The sequence below is a fragment of the Eleutherodactylus coqui genome, chromosome 1 (genome assembly GCF_035609145.1).
Source record: "Eleutherodactylus coqui strain aEleCoq1 chromosome 1, aEleCoq1.hap1, whole genome shotgun sequence".
In the NCBI taxonomy this organism is placed as follows: domain Eukaryota; kingdom Metazoa; phylum Chordata; class Amphibia; order Anura; family Eleutherodactylidae; genus Eleutherodactylus; species Eleutherodactylus coqui.
In genome coordinates, this window is record NC_089837.1 from 94,914,605 (window position 1) to 94,931,703 (window position 17,099).

Genomic DNA, 17,099 nt, shown 5'->3' on the forward strand with positions numbered 1-17,099 from the left:
GATAAATGTAGTACAACTGTGTGTGTGATTTGTAGAGTCACAATGGATGTAGTAGAGCTGTGTGTGTGATGTCTGTAAATCATAATGGATGTACCATGTAGCACAGCTGTGTGGCACATGGCACCACCAGTAAACACTGGTACTATAATTTCCTAATAATAACTAGTCAGTTTATAGCAGTTTCTGTCTTCTCTTTTTCAGCCTACATAACGCTCAATGAATGCTATGTAAGAAATAGAGGAAGCAGCAGTGCTTACGTGACCACTGGGTGCAGCCTGGCGTGGCAGAGCTGCTGGGTCTTAGTAGGCCCAGACCAGTTCTGCCAGTAACACACTAGTGGGATATTTTCCCCTGTAACTGGGGCTCCTATTGATGCTCCAGTTACAGTGGAAAACTGCAAAATTGAAAAAAATTACAGTGTGAATGTCCTAATCTCCTACAGTCTTTCACACAGTCATAAGATTCTTCTTGCCTGCAAATAAATTTATACAACCATACAGTAAATGGGAGCAATGTAAAAATACTATTAAACTGGGTGATTAACTCCCCTCCAACCCAATTATAGTTGTGTAAAGCTATCTTATAGCTACATGTAAGCTCCCTCTAGTAGTATACATAAGGGTATACAGTCCTACAGTTACCATAAAATACCACTATAAAAGAGTCAAAAAAATAACACATCATGACAACATATAGTGTTGTGACTAATACCACCGTACTGTTACTGAATAAAAGATAATATATAAAGACTAGAGATGAGCGAACGTACTCGTCAGAGCTTGATACTCGTTCGAGTATTAGCGTGTTCGAGATGCTCGTTACTCGTAACGAGTACCATGCGATGTTCGGGCTACTTTCACTTTCATCTCTGAGACGTTAGCGCGCTTTTCTGGCCCATTGAAAGACAGGGAAGGCATTACAACTTCCCCCTGCGACGTTCAAGCCCTATACCACCCCCCCTGCAGTGAGTGTCTGGCGAGATCAGGTGTCACCCGAGTATAAAAATCGGACCCTCCCGCGGCTCGCCACAGATGCGCTCTGACATAGTTCAGGGGAAAGTGCTGCTGCTGGTGCTGCTGCTATAGGGAGAGTGTTAGGAGTATTTTAGGCTTCAAGAACCCCAACGGTCCTTCTTAGGGCCACATCTAACTGTGTGCAGTGCTGTGGAGGCTGCTTTGTGCAGTGTTGCACATTTTGTTTTTTTTGGTATATCGGCCGTGCAGAGCATTGCGCCCTGCAGTAATACTCCAGGGACAGAAGTGCGGAGGCAGGGACAGAAGACACATTCATTGAAAATAGGCAGTGGGCCTTTTCTAAAAAATATTGGGCAAAAAATCAATTTGGCCTGCCTGTGACTGTGCTCAGTGTTCTGGGTCTGTCTGTGCTGGGTGTAGTAGTTCTACAAAATCATACGCAGCCAGCTAAGTGTTACAGCAGGCTTGCGCCAAATTATTTCCTGGCTCTGTCTGGGCTGTGAAATCACTGCTGTATTGCAGTCCACAGTGCAACACTCTGCAGTTCTGTGACATACTCCAGGGACAGAAGTGCGGAGGCAGGGACAGAAGACATATTCATTGAAAATAGGCAGTGGGCCTTTTCTAAAAAATATTGGGCAAAAAATCTATTTGGCCTGCCTGTGACTGTGCTCAGTGTTCTGGGTCTGTCTGTGCTGGGTGTAGTAGTTCTACAAAATCATACGCAGCCAGCTAAGTGTTACAGCAGGCTTGCGCCAAATTATTTCCTGGCGTTCCGTAAGCAAAGTTAGCCTCCAACCACAGGCCAATAAGCGGCACATTTAATTACAGCGTTCTGTTTCTGCATTACTGGTAATACAGCATGCTGAGGGGTAGGGGTAGGCCTAGAGGACGTGGACGTGGCCGAGGACGCGGAGGCCCAAGTCAGCGTGTGGGCACAGGCCGAGCCAGTGCGGTGGCCAGGGGTAGAGGCAGGGCCAGACCGAATAATCCACCAACTGTTTCCCAAAGCGCCCCCTTGCACCATGCCACCCTGCAGAGGTCAAGGTGCTCTACGGTGTGGCAGTTTTTCACAGAGACGCCTGACGACTGACGAACAGTGGTGTGCAACCTTTGTCGCGCCAAGATCAGCTGGGGAGGCACCACCACCAGCATGCGCAGGCATATGATGGCCAAGCACCCTACAAGGTGGGACGAAGGCCGTTCACCGCATCCGGTTTGCACCACTGCCTCTCCCCCTTTGCCCCAACCTGCCACTCAGATCCAACCCCCCTCTCAGGGCACAGGCACTACCGTCTCCTGGCCTGCACCCACACCCTCACCTCCGCTGTCCTCGGCCCCATCCAGCAATGTCTCTCAGCGCAGCGTCCAGACGTCGCTAGCGCCACTGATTGAGCGCGAGCGCAAGTACACCGCCACGCACCCGCACGCTCAAGCGTTAAACGTGCACATTGCCAAATTGATCAGCCTGGAGATGCTGCCTTATAGGCTTGTGGAAACGGAGGCTTTCAAAAGCATGATGGCGGCGGCGGCCCCGCGCTACTCGGTTCCCAGTTGCCACTACTTTTCCCGATGTGCCGTCCCAGCCCTGCACGACCACGTCTCCCGCAACATTGTACGCGCCCTCACCAACGCGGTTACTGCCAAGGTCCACTTAACTACAGACACGTGGACAAGCACAGACGGGCAGGGCCACTATATCTCCCTGACGGCACATTGGGTGAATTTAGTGGAGGCTGGGACAGAGTCAGAGCTTGGGACCGCTCACGTCCTACCCACCCCCAGAATTGCAGGCCACAGCTCGGTGGTGGTATCTGCGGCGGTGTATGCTTCCTCCACTAAACCACCCTCCTCCTCCTCCTACGCAACCTCTGTCTCGCAATCAAGATGTGTCAGCAGCAGCACGTCGCCAGCAGTCGGTGTCGCGCGGCATGGCAGCTCAGCAGTGGGCAAGCGTCAGCAGGCTGTGCTGAAGCGACTCAGCTTAGGAGATAAGAGGCACACGGCCCACGAACTGCTGCAGGGTCTGACAGAGCAGACCGACCGCTGGCTTGCGCCGCTGAGCCTCCAACCGGGCATGGTCGTGTGTGACAACGGCCGTAACCTGGTGGCGGCTCTGCAGCTCGGCAGCCTCACGCACATGCCATGCCTGGCCCATGTGTTTAATTTGGTGGTCCAGCGCTTTCTGAAAAGCTACCCACACTTGTCATACTTGCTCGGAAAGGTGCGCCAGCTCTGCGCACATTTCCGCAAGTCCCACACGCACGCTGCCACCCTGCGGACCCTGCAACATCGGTTTCATCTGCCAGTGCACCGACTGCTGTGCGATGTGCCCACACAGTGGAACTCTATGCTCCACATGTTGGCCAGGCTCTATGAGCAGCATAAAGCTATTGCGGAATACCAACTCCAACATGGGCGGCGTAGTGGGAGTCAGCCTCCTCAATTATTAACAGAAGAGTGGGCCTGGTTGGCAGCCATCTGCCAGGTCCTTGAAAACTTTGAGGAGTCTACCCAGATGCTGAGCAGGGATGCTACAATCATTAGCGTCACCATTCCTCTGCTATGCCTCTTGAGAAGTTCCCTGCAAAGCATAAAGGCAGACGCTTTGCAATCGGAAACGGAGGCGGGGGAAGACAGTATGTCGCTGGATAGTCAGAGCACCCTCATGTCTATATCTCAGCGTGTTGAGGAGGAGGGGGAGGAGCATGAGAAGGAGGGGGAAGAGACAGCTTGGCCCACTGCTGAGGGGACAGATGCTGCTTGCCTGTCATCCTTTCAGCGTGTATGGCCAGAGGAGGAGGAGGAGGAGGGGGAGGAGGGGGAGGAGCATGAGGAGGAGGGGGAAGAGACAGCTTGGCCCACTGCTGAGGGTACAGATGCAGCTTGCCTGTCATCCTTTCAGCGTGTATGGCCAGAGGAGGAGGAGGAGGAGGAGGAGGAGGAGGAGGATCCTGAAAGTGATCTTCCGAGTGAGGACAGCCATGTGTTGCGTACAGGTACCCTGGCACACATGGCTGACTTCATGTTAGGATGCCTTTCTCGTGACCCTCGCGTTACACGCATTCTGGCCACTACGGATTACTGGGTGTACACACTGCTCGACCCACGGTATAAGGAGAGCCTTTCCACTCTCATTCCCGAAGAGGAAAGGGGTTCGAGAATGATGCTATACCACAGGGCGCTGGTGGACAATTTGATGGTAAACTTCCCATCCGACAGCGCTAGTGGCCGAAGGCGCATTTCCGCGGCCCAGGTAGCAGGGGAGGCGCAGAGATCAGGCAGCATGTACAGCGTAGGCAGGGGAACATTATCCAAGGCCTTTGCCAGCTTTATGGCTCCCCAGCAAGACTGTGTCACCGCTCCCCAGTCAAGGCTGAGTTGGTGGGAGCACTGTAAAAGGATGGTGAGGGAGTACGTAGCCGATTGCACGACCGTCCTCCGTGACGCCTCTGCCCCCTACAACTACTGGGTGTCGAAGCTGGACACGTGGCCTGAACTCGCGCTGTATGCCCTGGAGGTGCTTGCTTGTCCTGCGGCTAGCGTCTTGTCAGAGAGTGTGTTTAGTGTGGCTGGGGGAATCATCACGGATAAGCGTACCCACCTGTCAACCGACAGTGCCGACAGGCTTGCACTCATCAAGATGAACAAAGCCTGGATTTCCCCAGACTTCCCTTCTCCACCAGCGGACAGCAGCGATACCTAAACAATACGTAGGCTGCACCTGCGGATGGAAGCATCGTTCTCTATCACCATCCAAAACGGGGACCTTTTTGCTTCATCTATCTGTGTATAATATTCCTCCTCCTCCGCCTGCTCCTCCTCCTGAAACCTCACATAATCACGCTGCCTCCAGGCCTAGTTACCAATTAAGCCACATTAACCAAAGCGATTAATCGGTTTCAGCTGCCCTCTTGGTTGGGCATGGGCAATTTTTCTCAGGTACATTAGTACTGTTGGTACACCAATTTTTGGGGGCCCTCGCCTACAGTGTAATCAAATTAATTTTTTGCCCACCTGCATTACAGCTGACGTAACATCAGCTGTGTTGGGCACTGCAATGGGATATATTTATGTACCGCCGGTGGGTTCCAGGGAGCCACCCATGCTGTGGGTGCACAGGGAGTTGTAAATGCATCTGTCCACTTCTAAAGAACCCCAGTCTGACTGGGGCATGCAGTGTGGGCCGAAGCCCACCTGCATTAAACATGACATTATTACCTCAGCTGTGATGGGCAATGCAATGGGATATATTAATGTACCGCCGGTGGCTTCCTGGCACCCACCCATGCTGTGGGTCCACAGGGAGTTGTAAATGCATCTGTCCACTTCTAAAGAACCCCAGTCTGACTGGGGCATGCAGTGTGGGCCGAAGCCCACCTGTATTAAACATGACATTATTACCTCAGCTGTGATGGGAAATGCAATGGGATATATTAATGTACCGCCGGTGGCTTCCTGGCACCCACCCATGCTGTGGGTCGACAGTGAGTTGTAAATGCATCTGTCCACTTCTAAAGAACCCCAGTCTGACTGGGGCATGCAGTGTGGGCCGAAGCCCACCTGCATTAAACATGACATTATTACCTCAGCTGTGATGGGCAATGCAATGGGATATATTAATCTACCGCCAGTGGCTTCCTGGCACCCACCCATGCTGTGGGTCCACAGGGAGTTGTAAATGCATCTGTCCACTTCTAAAGAACCCCGGTCTGACTGGGGCATGCAGTGTGGGCCGAAGCCCACCTGCATTAAACATGACATTATTACCTCAGCTGTGATGGGCAATGCAATGGGATATATTTATGTACCGCCGGTGGCTTCCTGGCACCCACCCATGCTGTGGGTCCACAGGGAGTTGTAAATGAATCTGTCCACTTCTAAAGAACCCCGGTCTGACTGGGGCATGCAGTGTGGGCCGAAGCCCACCTGCATTAAACATGACATTATTACCTCAGCTGTGATGGGCAATGCAATGGGATGTATTTATGTACCGCCGGTGGGTTCCAGGGAGCCACCCATGCTGTCGGTCCACAGGGAGTTGTAACTGCATCTGTCCACTTCTAAAGAACCCCAGTCTGACTGGGGCATGCAGTGTGGGCCGAAGCCCACCTGCATTAAGCATGACATTATTACCTCAGCTGTGATGGGCAATGCAATGGGATATATTAATGTACCGCCGGTGGCTTCCTGGAACCCACCCATGCTGTCGGTCCACAGGGAGTTGTAAATGCATCAGTCCACTTCTAAAGAACCCCGGTCTGACTGGGGCCTGCAGTGTGGGCCGAAGCCCACCTGCATTAAACATGACATTATTACCTCAGCTGTGATGGGCAATGCAATGGGATATATTTATGTACCGCCGGTGGGTTCCAGGGAGCCACCCATGCTGTGGGTCCACAGGGAGTTGTAACTGCATCTGTCCACTTCTAAAGAACCCCAGTCTGACTGGGGCATGCAGTGTCGGCCGAAGCCCACCTGCATTAAGCACGACATTACATCAGCTGTGTTGGGCACTGCAATGGGATATATTTATGTACCGCCGGTGGGTTCCAGGGAGCCACCCATGCTGTCTGTCCACAGGGAGTTGTAACTACATGTGTCCACTTCTAAAGAACCCCAGTCTGACTGGGGCATGCAGTGTGGGCCGAAGCCCACCTGCATTTAATCTGACGTTAGCTCTGCTGTCCAGGGCACTGCAATGGGATACATTTATGTACAGCCGGTGGGTTCCAGGGAGCCACCCATGCTGTGGGTGCACACGGAATTCCTATTGCGGAGTTGGGGATTCCCAGTTGTACCTGCCTGTGACTATTTATAAAAAACCGCGGTCTGACTGGGGCATGCAGACACCTTGACAGAATGAATAGTGTGTGGCACATAGGTTCCCCATTGCTATGCCCACGTGTGCAGCTCCAGATGGAGGTGGCACAGGATTGGATTTCTCATTGCTTCTGTACAGCATTGTGGACTATCGCCCCGCCCCTTTTAAAGAGGGTCGCTGCCTAGCCGTGCCAACCCTCTGCAGTGTGTGCCTGCGGTTCCTCTGGCAGACGCACTTATAAATAGACATGAGGGTGGCGTGGCATGAGGGCAGCTGAAGGCTGGGCAGGGACAGTTTGGTGTGCGCTTTGGACACTGGGTCGTGGGGGGGGGTTGGTCAGCATGTTACCCAGGAGAAGTGGCAGCGGAATGTCATGCAGGCAGTGATTGTGCTTTGTTGGAGATAGTGTGGTGCTTAGCAAAGGTATGCATTGCTAATGAGGGCTTTTCAGAAGTAAAAGTTGTTGGGAGGGGGGGCCCACTCTTGCCGCTATTGTGGCTTAATAGTGGGACCTGTGAACTTGAGATGCAGCCCAACATGTAGCCCCTCGCCTGCCCTATCCATTGCTGTGTCGTTCCCATCACTTTCTTGAATTGCCCAGATTTTCACAAACGAAAACCTTAGCGAGCATCGGCGATATACAAAAATGCTCGGGTCGCCCATTGACTTCAATGGGGTTCGTTACTCGAAACGAACCCTCGAGCATCGCGAAAAGTTTGTCTCGAGTAACGAGCATCCGAGCATTTTGGTGCTCACTCATCTCTAATAAAGACCAACATTACAACCATACAATGAACATACTGTATAGTGGTAGATACCAGCTGTACGCAAGCGTTCTGTGGATATTATAAGGGATTACAATACCAGTGCCCTCCTTTATGCCCCCACATAGTAATAATAACTTCTTTGTGCCCCCAAAGTAATAGTCGTCCCTTTTGTGCTCTGACACAGTAATAATACCCCAACTGTATGTGGTGTTCCCAAGGAGTGGCGTCTCCAGAGTGTTGAGCATAAATTATATTTTAGATCATTTTTCAACTGCAGTATGTCAAATATGGACAAACATACTGTACACATTTTTAATAAGATATATATTTCCATCTGTTTATTTTATTCTGGAAGCACATTTGAAAAACTTTTTAGCTTTTTTGAGCAAATAAGGAGACAAATTTAAAATCTTAAAATTTTGAGGAACATTTTATTTTCCTACACTAAGCCAAGATTGCAAAGGCTCAAAGTGTCAGAATGATAGATATACCCACAAATGACACCAGATAAAAAAATACACCCCTTAATGTATTCATTGAGGGGTGTCATAAATATTTTGACCCCACAGTTTTTTTTCAACAGTTAAAGCAATTCAGAGGAATATATCCATCGTGGTCCTAATCTTATGTCTGGATGCATAACAGGGCCCAAAAGGAAAGAAGCATCCAGTGACTATTTAGAACAGAAATTTTGCTCGTGTTTTGAGACTCGGATATCCGCACGCCACTGCCAGCTAAATTTGCAGGAGATCATCGCCAATACGAGGTTTCTTAAATTCATGCCAGATTTATTTCCAAATGCAGCCTACCATGTATTCTAGTGACCAGAAAAAGGTATTCTTTATTATTAACCTTTTTACTGATGAGGCGCTTGCCTGGGCCTCGCCATATATAGAGACTGGCAGCAATCTCCTCAACAGCCTCAACGCCTTCATGACCACTATGGGTCAAATCTTCAATGATTCGAACCGTTGTGCCACTGCTGAAGGGAGGTTGCATAGGGTAACGTTCTGTTGCAGAATATACGGCAGGATTTTGTCACTGGCAAAATGACACCACATAGAATCCTGCTGCAAAACAGAGCCAATTTCGTTGGGGATTATCTGAGTGGGTAAAAGATGAACTAGCCAAAGTGGGGACTCCTGATAATCTGGAAAACTTCATTCAATTATGCATCCGGACTAACAAAAGACTTTCCGAACAGCGAAAAGAGAGACTGTGGGATTGGGTCACTTACACCCCTTATTCCTTCAGCAAATCCATATCAAGTCCTCCGCTGTGGACTAAAACTGCACCAGAACCAATGCAGGTGAAATGTCATCCGCAAACCTCTTTCCATCGCTGAAAAGGAAAGATCTAGTGTTGATAATGCCAACGTTTGCAGCTCCTGACAATTTTGCAATGGAGGTGGCACAGGATTGGAATGATGATTGAATGTCAATTTATCATCAATTCTCAACAGCATTGTGGGCTGTCGCCCACACTTTCAAAGAGGGTTGCTGCCTGGCCCTGCCAACCCTCTGCAGTGTGTGCCTCCGGTTCCTCCTCACCCAGTACGCGCTTATAAATAGACATGAGGGTGGTGTGGCTATGAAGCAAGTGTGTGGCATGAGGGCAGCTGAACGCTGACACTTTTGTGTGCGCTGTGGATGTAGGATCGTGCGGGGGCATTGGACAGCAATGCCAGCATGTAACCCAGGAGAAGAGGCAGCAGTGTCACCCGCAGGCAGTGATTGTCCTTGGTTGCAGGTAGTGTGGTGCTTAGCTAAGGTGTGCCTTGCTAATGAGGGTTTGTCCGAAGAAAAGATTGTTAGGGGAGGGTGGTATGGGCAAACACTTGCCCCCTTTTTGGCTTAACAGTGGGACCTGGGAGCCTGAGATGCAGCCATTCATGTTGCCCCTGCCCTTCCCTATCCGTTTCTGTGGTGTTTCCATGACTTTCTGAGGTTTTGCGGAGCATCGGTCCCATACAAAAATGCTCGAGTCGCCCATTGACTTCAATGGGGTTCGTTACTCGAAACGAGCTCTCGAGCATCACGGAAAGTTCGACTCGAGTAACGAGCACCCGAGCATTTTGGTGCTTGCTCATCTCTAGTAGTAATGCATAAAGGACAGACATACATACATACATACATATATACATTCATTTTTATAAATATAGATTATTGTTATTGTTTTGTTATTAAAAAACATATTTATTCTCCATTAAATGTGGCTTGGTGTGTTTTTTAGAATGTCTAGAACAAATTAATTGAATTTACATTGATTCCTATGGAAATAATTACCTCGAGGAGCAACGGTTTCAGGTAGGGCGGATTGCTTTCGGACGGATTACCAACGTTAGTAGACGTTTTACTGTATTATAAGGGAAAAACACCCCTACGATAAAGAGTGACCCCATATACCTTTCTCCCTAAAAATATTACACTTACAAAAACTCTGGAAAGATTTAAATATCTGGACCTATGCACATATTATACATACATATACAAAACTAGCTGATATACCCGGCTTCGCCCGAGTTAATTTGGTACTCGTGTTTATCTGGTGTTCACATGGAAAATCTTATGAAGTCGTGGTTACTTTAGAGATACTGAGGAAAACCATATGTTCACCATTTTGCATAGTTCTCTGTGTTACCCAGGAAACACTACGTGGAGGTAACATGCGACGTTTCCTTTATATAAAATGACATCAGGAAGTGAGAGAATTAGATTATGTACATAAAATTTGGACACTAATTCTTTTGCGCTTAGAATTGAATAATCGAGTTGGGACCCATTAGCTTTTCCTATTTATGACATAATCAATGCTCGTGCCAAATTTCACGTTTCTATGACACCGGAAAGTGAGAAAAATACATTCCGTACGTAAAATTTGGACGCTAATTCTTTTGCGCATAGAATTGAATAATCGAGTTGGGACCCATTAGCTTTTCCTATTTATGACATAATCAATGCTCGTGCCAAATTTCAAGTTTCTATGACACAGGAAAGTGAGAAAAATACATTCCGTACGTAAAATTTGGATGCTAATTCTTTTGCGCATAGAATTGAATAATCGAGTTGGGACCCATTAACTTTTCCTATTTATGACATATTCAATGCCCGTGCCAAATTTTAAGTTTCTATGTGAGAAAATTACATTCCGTACGTAAAATTTGGACGCTTATTCTTTTGCGCATAGAATTGATTAATGGAATTAGGACCCATTAGCTTTTCCTATTTCTGACATAATCAATGCTCCTGCCAAATTTCGAGTTTCTATGACACCGGGAAGTGAGAGAATTAGATTCCGTACGTAAAATTTGGACGCTAATTCTTTTGCGCATAGAATTGAATAATCGAGTTGGGACCCATTAACTTTTCCTATTTATGACATATTCAATGCCCGTGCCAAATTTTAAGTTTCTATGACATTGGGAAGTGAGAGATTTAGATTACGTACGCAAAATTTCGACACTAATTCTTTTGCGCTAGAATTGAATAATCGAGTTGGGACCCAATTACTTTTCCTATTTTGGAGATAATCTATGCTTGTGCCAAAATTCATGTTTCTACGACATCGGGAAGTTGGAGAACTTTTGGCGAGTCAGTCAGTCAGTCAGTGAGTAAGTCAGTGAGTCAGTGAGTCAGTGAGGGCTTTCAGCTTTATATATATAGACTAGCTGATATACCCAGCTTCGCCCGAGTTAATTTGGTACTGGTGTTTATCTGGTGTTCACACGGAAAATCTTATGAAGTCGTGGTTACTTTAGAGATACTGAGGAAAAACATATGTTCACCATTTTGCATAGTTCTCTGCGTTACCCAGGAAACACCACGTGGAGGTAACCATGCGACGTTTCCTTCATATAAAATGACATCAGGAAGTGAGAGAATTAGATTACATACATAAAATTTGGACACTAATTCTTTTGCGCTTAGAATTGAATAATCGAGTTGGGACCCATTAACTTTTCATATTTATGACACAATCAATGCTTGTGCCAAATTTCATGTTTCTATGACATTGGGAAGTGAGAGATTTAGATTATGTACGTAAAATTTGGATGCTAATTCTTTTGCGCATAGAATTGAATAATGGAGTTGGGACCCATTAGCTTTCCCTATTTATGACATAATCAATGCTCGTGCCAAATTTCCCGTTTCTATGACACCGGAAAGTGAGAAAATTACATTCCGCACGTAAAATTTGGACGCTAATTCTTTTGCGCATAGAATTGAATAATCGAGTTGGGACCCATTAGCTTTTCCTATTTATGACATAATCAATGCTCGTGCCAAATTTCCCGTTTCTATGACACTGGAAAGTGAGAAAATTAGATTCCGTGCGTAAAATTTGGATGCCAATTTTTTGCGCATAGAATTGAATAATGGAGTTGGGACCCATTAGCTTTTACTAATTATGACATAATCAATGCTCGTGCCAAATTTCCTGTTTCTATGACACCGGAAAGTGAAAAAATTACATTCCGCATGTAAAATTTCAACGCCAATTCTTTTGCGCTAGAATTGAATAATGGAGTTGGGACCTATTAACTTTTCCTATTTATGACATAATCAATGCTCGTGCCAAATTTCCCATTTCTATGACACCGGAAAGTGAGAAAATTACATTCCGGACGTAAAATTTGGATGCTAATTCTTTTGCGCATAGAATTGAATAATCGAGTTGGGACCTATTAACTTTTCCTATTTATGACATAATCAATGCTCGTGCCAAATTTCACGTTTCTATGACACCGGAAAGTGAGAAAATTACATTCCGCACGTAAAATTTGGACGCTAAATCTTTTGCGCATAGAATTGAATAATCGAGTTGGGACCCATTAGCTTTTCCTATTTATGACATAATCAATGCTCGTGCCAAATTTTCCGTTTCTATGACACCGGAATGTGAGAAAATTAGATTCCGTACGTAAAATTTGGACGCTAATTCTTTTGCGCATAGAATTGAATAATGGAGTTGGGACCCATTAGCTTTTACTATTTATGACATAATCAATGCTCGTGCCAAATTTCTTGTTTCTATGACACCACAAAGTGAAGAAATTACATTCCGCACGTAAAATTTCGACGCCAATTCTTTTGCGCTAGAATTGAATAATCAAGTTGGGACCTATTAACTTTTCCTATTTATGACATAATCAATGCTCGTGCCAAATTTCATGTTTCTATGACACCAGAAAGTGAGAAAATTAGATTCCGTACGTAAAATTTGGACGCTAATTCTTTTGCGCATAGAATTGAATAATCGAGTTGGGACCCATTAGCTTTTCCTATTTATGACATAATCAATGCTCGTGCCAAATTTCACGTTTTTATGACACTGGAAAGTGAGAAAATTACATTCCGCACGTAAAATTTGGACGCTAATTCTTTTGCACATAGAATTGAATAATCGAGTTGGGACCCATTAGCTTTTCCTATTTATGACATAATCAATGCTCCTGCCAAATTTCACGTTTCTATGACATTGGGAAGTGAGAGATTTAGATTATGTACGTAAAATTTTGACGCCAATTCTTTTGCGCATAGAATTGAATAATCGAGTTGGGACCCATTAACTTTTCTTATTTATGACATAATTAATGCTCGTGCCAAATTTTAAGTTTCTATGACATTGGGAAGTGAGTGATTTAGATTATGTACGTTAAATTTCGACGCCAATTCTTTTGCGCTAGAATTGCATAATCGAGTTGGGACCCAATTTCTTTTCCTATTTTGGAGATAATCTATGCTTGCGCCAAATTTCATGTTTCTACGACATTGGGAAGTTGGAGAACTTTTGGCGAGTCAGTCAGTGAGTCAGTCAGTCAGTGAGTGAGTCAGTGAGGGCTTTCAGCTTTATATATATAGATATTACCAATATGAAAAGACAAATAATTTTTATGATAGGTATATATATATATCCATGTTACCATCTTTTTGCACCCCTCTCTGAGGGCAGCACAAGGTAGTGATAGTCACACTGATTACAATGATATGTATGCTCTGTGAAGGCTATCCACACCAACCCTGCCCTACAGTCACTGATTGAAAGCAGATTGCTTATAAACATAATGCATAGTAATAGAGCTGCCAATCAGTGACTGGAGGGGAGTGGCCAGATTGCTGCTAATGAATATGTAGGACTAGTTCTATGTCTAGCTGCTACTGATGCAAGTCTCTCCAAAACTCCTGCACAGATACATACAACAGACAATCCCTGTAATCGGTGTGATAGGCATTACCTTATAGTGCCCTCAGTGAGGACTGCATAAAGAGTTTCTTTAAATATACAGACCCATGCATATTGTATACACATGTACAGAATATTTCCAATAAAGAGACACAAAGGTCAGCCAAACATAATAAAGAATTAACCAGAGCTCTTCTTTACACTGTGCTCCTACTTTTCATATTTCCTGTGGGTTAAAATGAAATATTTCTGCATATGAATGAAAAACTCTAATTGAAAACACAGGTAATTAGACAAAAAGTTGAATTTAAGTAGCCTCCTACACAAGGTGGTGTAATTGCTAATAGCAACCCATCAGATCATTTGTTTCATATTATTGGCTACTGGCAATTGTCTTATTTTAGGTTATGTGAATGTACAAGTAAAGTTTAAAAACATCATTTTTACTACTGTATTCCCCTTCTATAATACCATGGTGTCATTGTAACAACGTAGTCAATGTTGTTTAATTAAGCTAAAAGTTTTACATAGTCCTTAAGAAATTACAGATAATAATTACTGCTGTATAGAGAGATGTATAGTCTATCTAGAACATTCATTAATCATATACCAAGGACCACAAATGATGTCACACCTCAGACTAGTAACAGAGTATGTGTTATCATGGCAGGTTTAAGATGCCTTCACATGGGACATCAATGCTTCAGTTAGGGCGTTAATGCTGTGTCACTGCGCTTTTTTAACGCGAATGTTAACAGGACTTTCTAATGTTAAAAACGCATCGCACAAAAATCGCAAAGCACAAACTTGCGATTTTTCTGCAATGCGTTTTTAATATTAGAAAGTCCTGTTAACATTTGCGTTAAAAAAACGCAGTGACATCGCGATCGGAAATGTGAAGGCTCCCTAATACTGAAACTTTTTTGACACAACTATGTACAGATATATTTTTCTTTAGCTTGACTCTTCATACAATGTGATATTACTGTGTGCCGTACTATCAGGGTGGTTTATTCACACATTGAATTACCTTACGTGGGTTTCGTTGTGTTAAGAGAAGAATAGCTTTTTAATGGGTTAAAGGGGTTCTGACACAAATAATGTTTTTATGCTTTAGCAGCCATTGTTCTCTGGTCTGCCTAATGGACCCAGGGAACCCATGGTTTAATGGCTGCTAAAGCATAAAAAGATAATACTTACCTGTTCTTCTGTTGTTGTTGACATTGGAGGGGTCATCTCCCAGCAGGCGCTGTTCCTCCTCTTCTGTCTGCACGAGCCGCGCCGCTCCGGGATCGCGCGCATGCGCAGTGGAGAGGTGCCCTCTGACAGGAGTCAGGACGGGCTGCGTCTCCACTGCGCATGCGCAGCACTCCGGAGTTCAGCAGGACGGACGGGCCGCCCACAGTAAGCACTGTGCGGTCCGTCCGTTGACCTCGGAAGTGCCTGACGGACGGACCAGAGCAGGAAGCGGTCTTTTTGACCGCTCCTGCTCTGCTTTAAAGGCACAGAAGAAGATGCCGGCTGGAGGGGACATGCCTGGCGATCGGGCCAGGCCAGGCGAGGTGAGTACAAATTTTTTTTTTTGATGTCAGAACCCCTTTAAGACAAGATAACTTCCTGTGCTGCGCTATCACAATCTAGTTAAAATTTGCTGCACCAGTATCAATCTGTTCAGCTCCTTCTGTTCTATATTATGGGAAACGCAGATAGGACTGCATTTACAATGTAACAGGTTCTCTTCAAATATCTAGAAGCAAGTTCTTCACAGAAAACAACTCCCTAAAAACAAATTTATTAATAAATCTTAATAAATGGGGCTACAGTATGGACAGAACATATATAGATGAATGCACCCAATAATCACACCGATAATAACTTGATGCAATAGAATGTAGAAATCCAATGTCCAGTTACTTCTGATGACTCAAAAAATCAATGTTGACTTTCATCTGGATGGTTTGTTAAAGGGGTTGTCCCGCGCCGAAACGGGTTTTTTTTTTTTCAACCCCCCCCCCCCCCCCCCCCCCGTTCGGCGCGAGACAACCCCGATGCAGGGACCTAAGGAAAGCTTACCGGAGCGCTTACCTTAATCCCCGCGCTCCGGTGACTTCTATACTTACCGGTGAAGATGGCCGCCGGGATCCTCTACCTCCGTGGACCGCAGCTCTTCTGTGCGGTCCATTGCCGATTCCAGCCTCCTGATTGGCTGGAATCGGCACGTGACGGGGCGGAGCTACACGGAGCCCCATAGAGAACAGGAGAAGACCTGGACTGCGCAAGCGCGGCTAATTTGGCCATCGGAGGCCGAAAATTAGTCGGCACCATGGAGACGAGGACGCCAGCAACGGAGCAGGTAAGTATAAAACTTTTTATAACTTCTGTATGGCTCATAATTAATGCACAATGTACATTACAAAGTGCATTATTATGGCCATACAGAAGTGTATAGACCCACTTGCTGCCGCGGGACAACCCCTTTAATCCCTTGGGTGCATTCAAAAGACTGATATTCAAAATGATACGCTCAATTGGTAAAAAATGCCTTGGCTAACAGCCTGGTCCCTTATAATGATTAAAGTGCAAAATCAACGCGTAGATTAAGAAGATAAAAAGTAGAAATATTGAGGCTCAACGCGTTTCTCTAGGACGATCTTAGTTTGTCAGGAGCCTAATATCTTTTCACTATAATAATTAGTTTATTGCTAGAGATGAGCGAACGCGTTCGTCCGAGCTTGATATTCGTGCGAATATTAGGGTGTTCGGGATGTTCGTTATTCGTGACGAACACCATGCGGTGTTCTGGTTACTTTCACTTCCTTCCCTGAGACGTTAGCGCGCTTTTCTGGCCAATTGAAAGACAGGGAAGGCATTACAACTTCCCCCTGCAACGTTTAAGCCCTATACCACCCCCCTGCTGTGAGTGGCTGGCGAGATCAGGTGTTCGCCTAATATAAAAGTCGGCCCCTCCCGCGGCTCGCCTCAGATGCGGTGTGAGTTAGATGAGGGACAGTGCTGTTTATACCGGAGCTGCTGTAGGGAAAGAATTGGTAGTTAGTGTAGGCTTCAAGACCCCCCAAAGGTCCTTATTAGGGCCACTGATAGCTGTGTGTTGGCTGCTGTTAGCAGTGGGATTTTTTTTTTTTTCTCAAAATCGCCTCTGCAGACCGTTGCACCTGGCATTAGGGACAGAAGTGCTGCATAGGCAGGGAGAGTGTTAGGAGTGAGTGTAGCCTTCAAGAACCTCAACGGTCCTTTCTAGGGCCATATTTATCCGTGTGCAGTACTGTCCAGGCTGCTGTTGGCTGTGCTGCATTTTTTTTGGGCTTCTCAAAATCGCCTCTGCAGAGCATT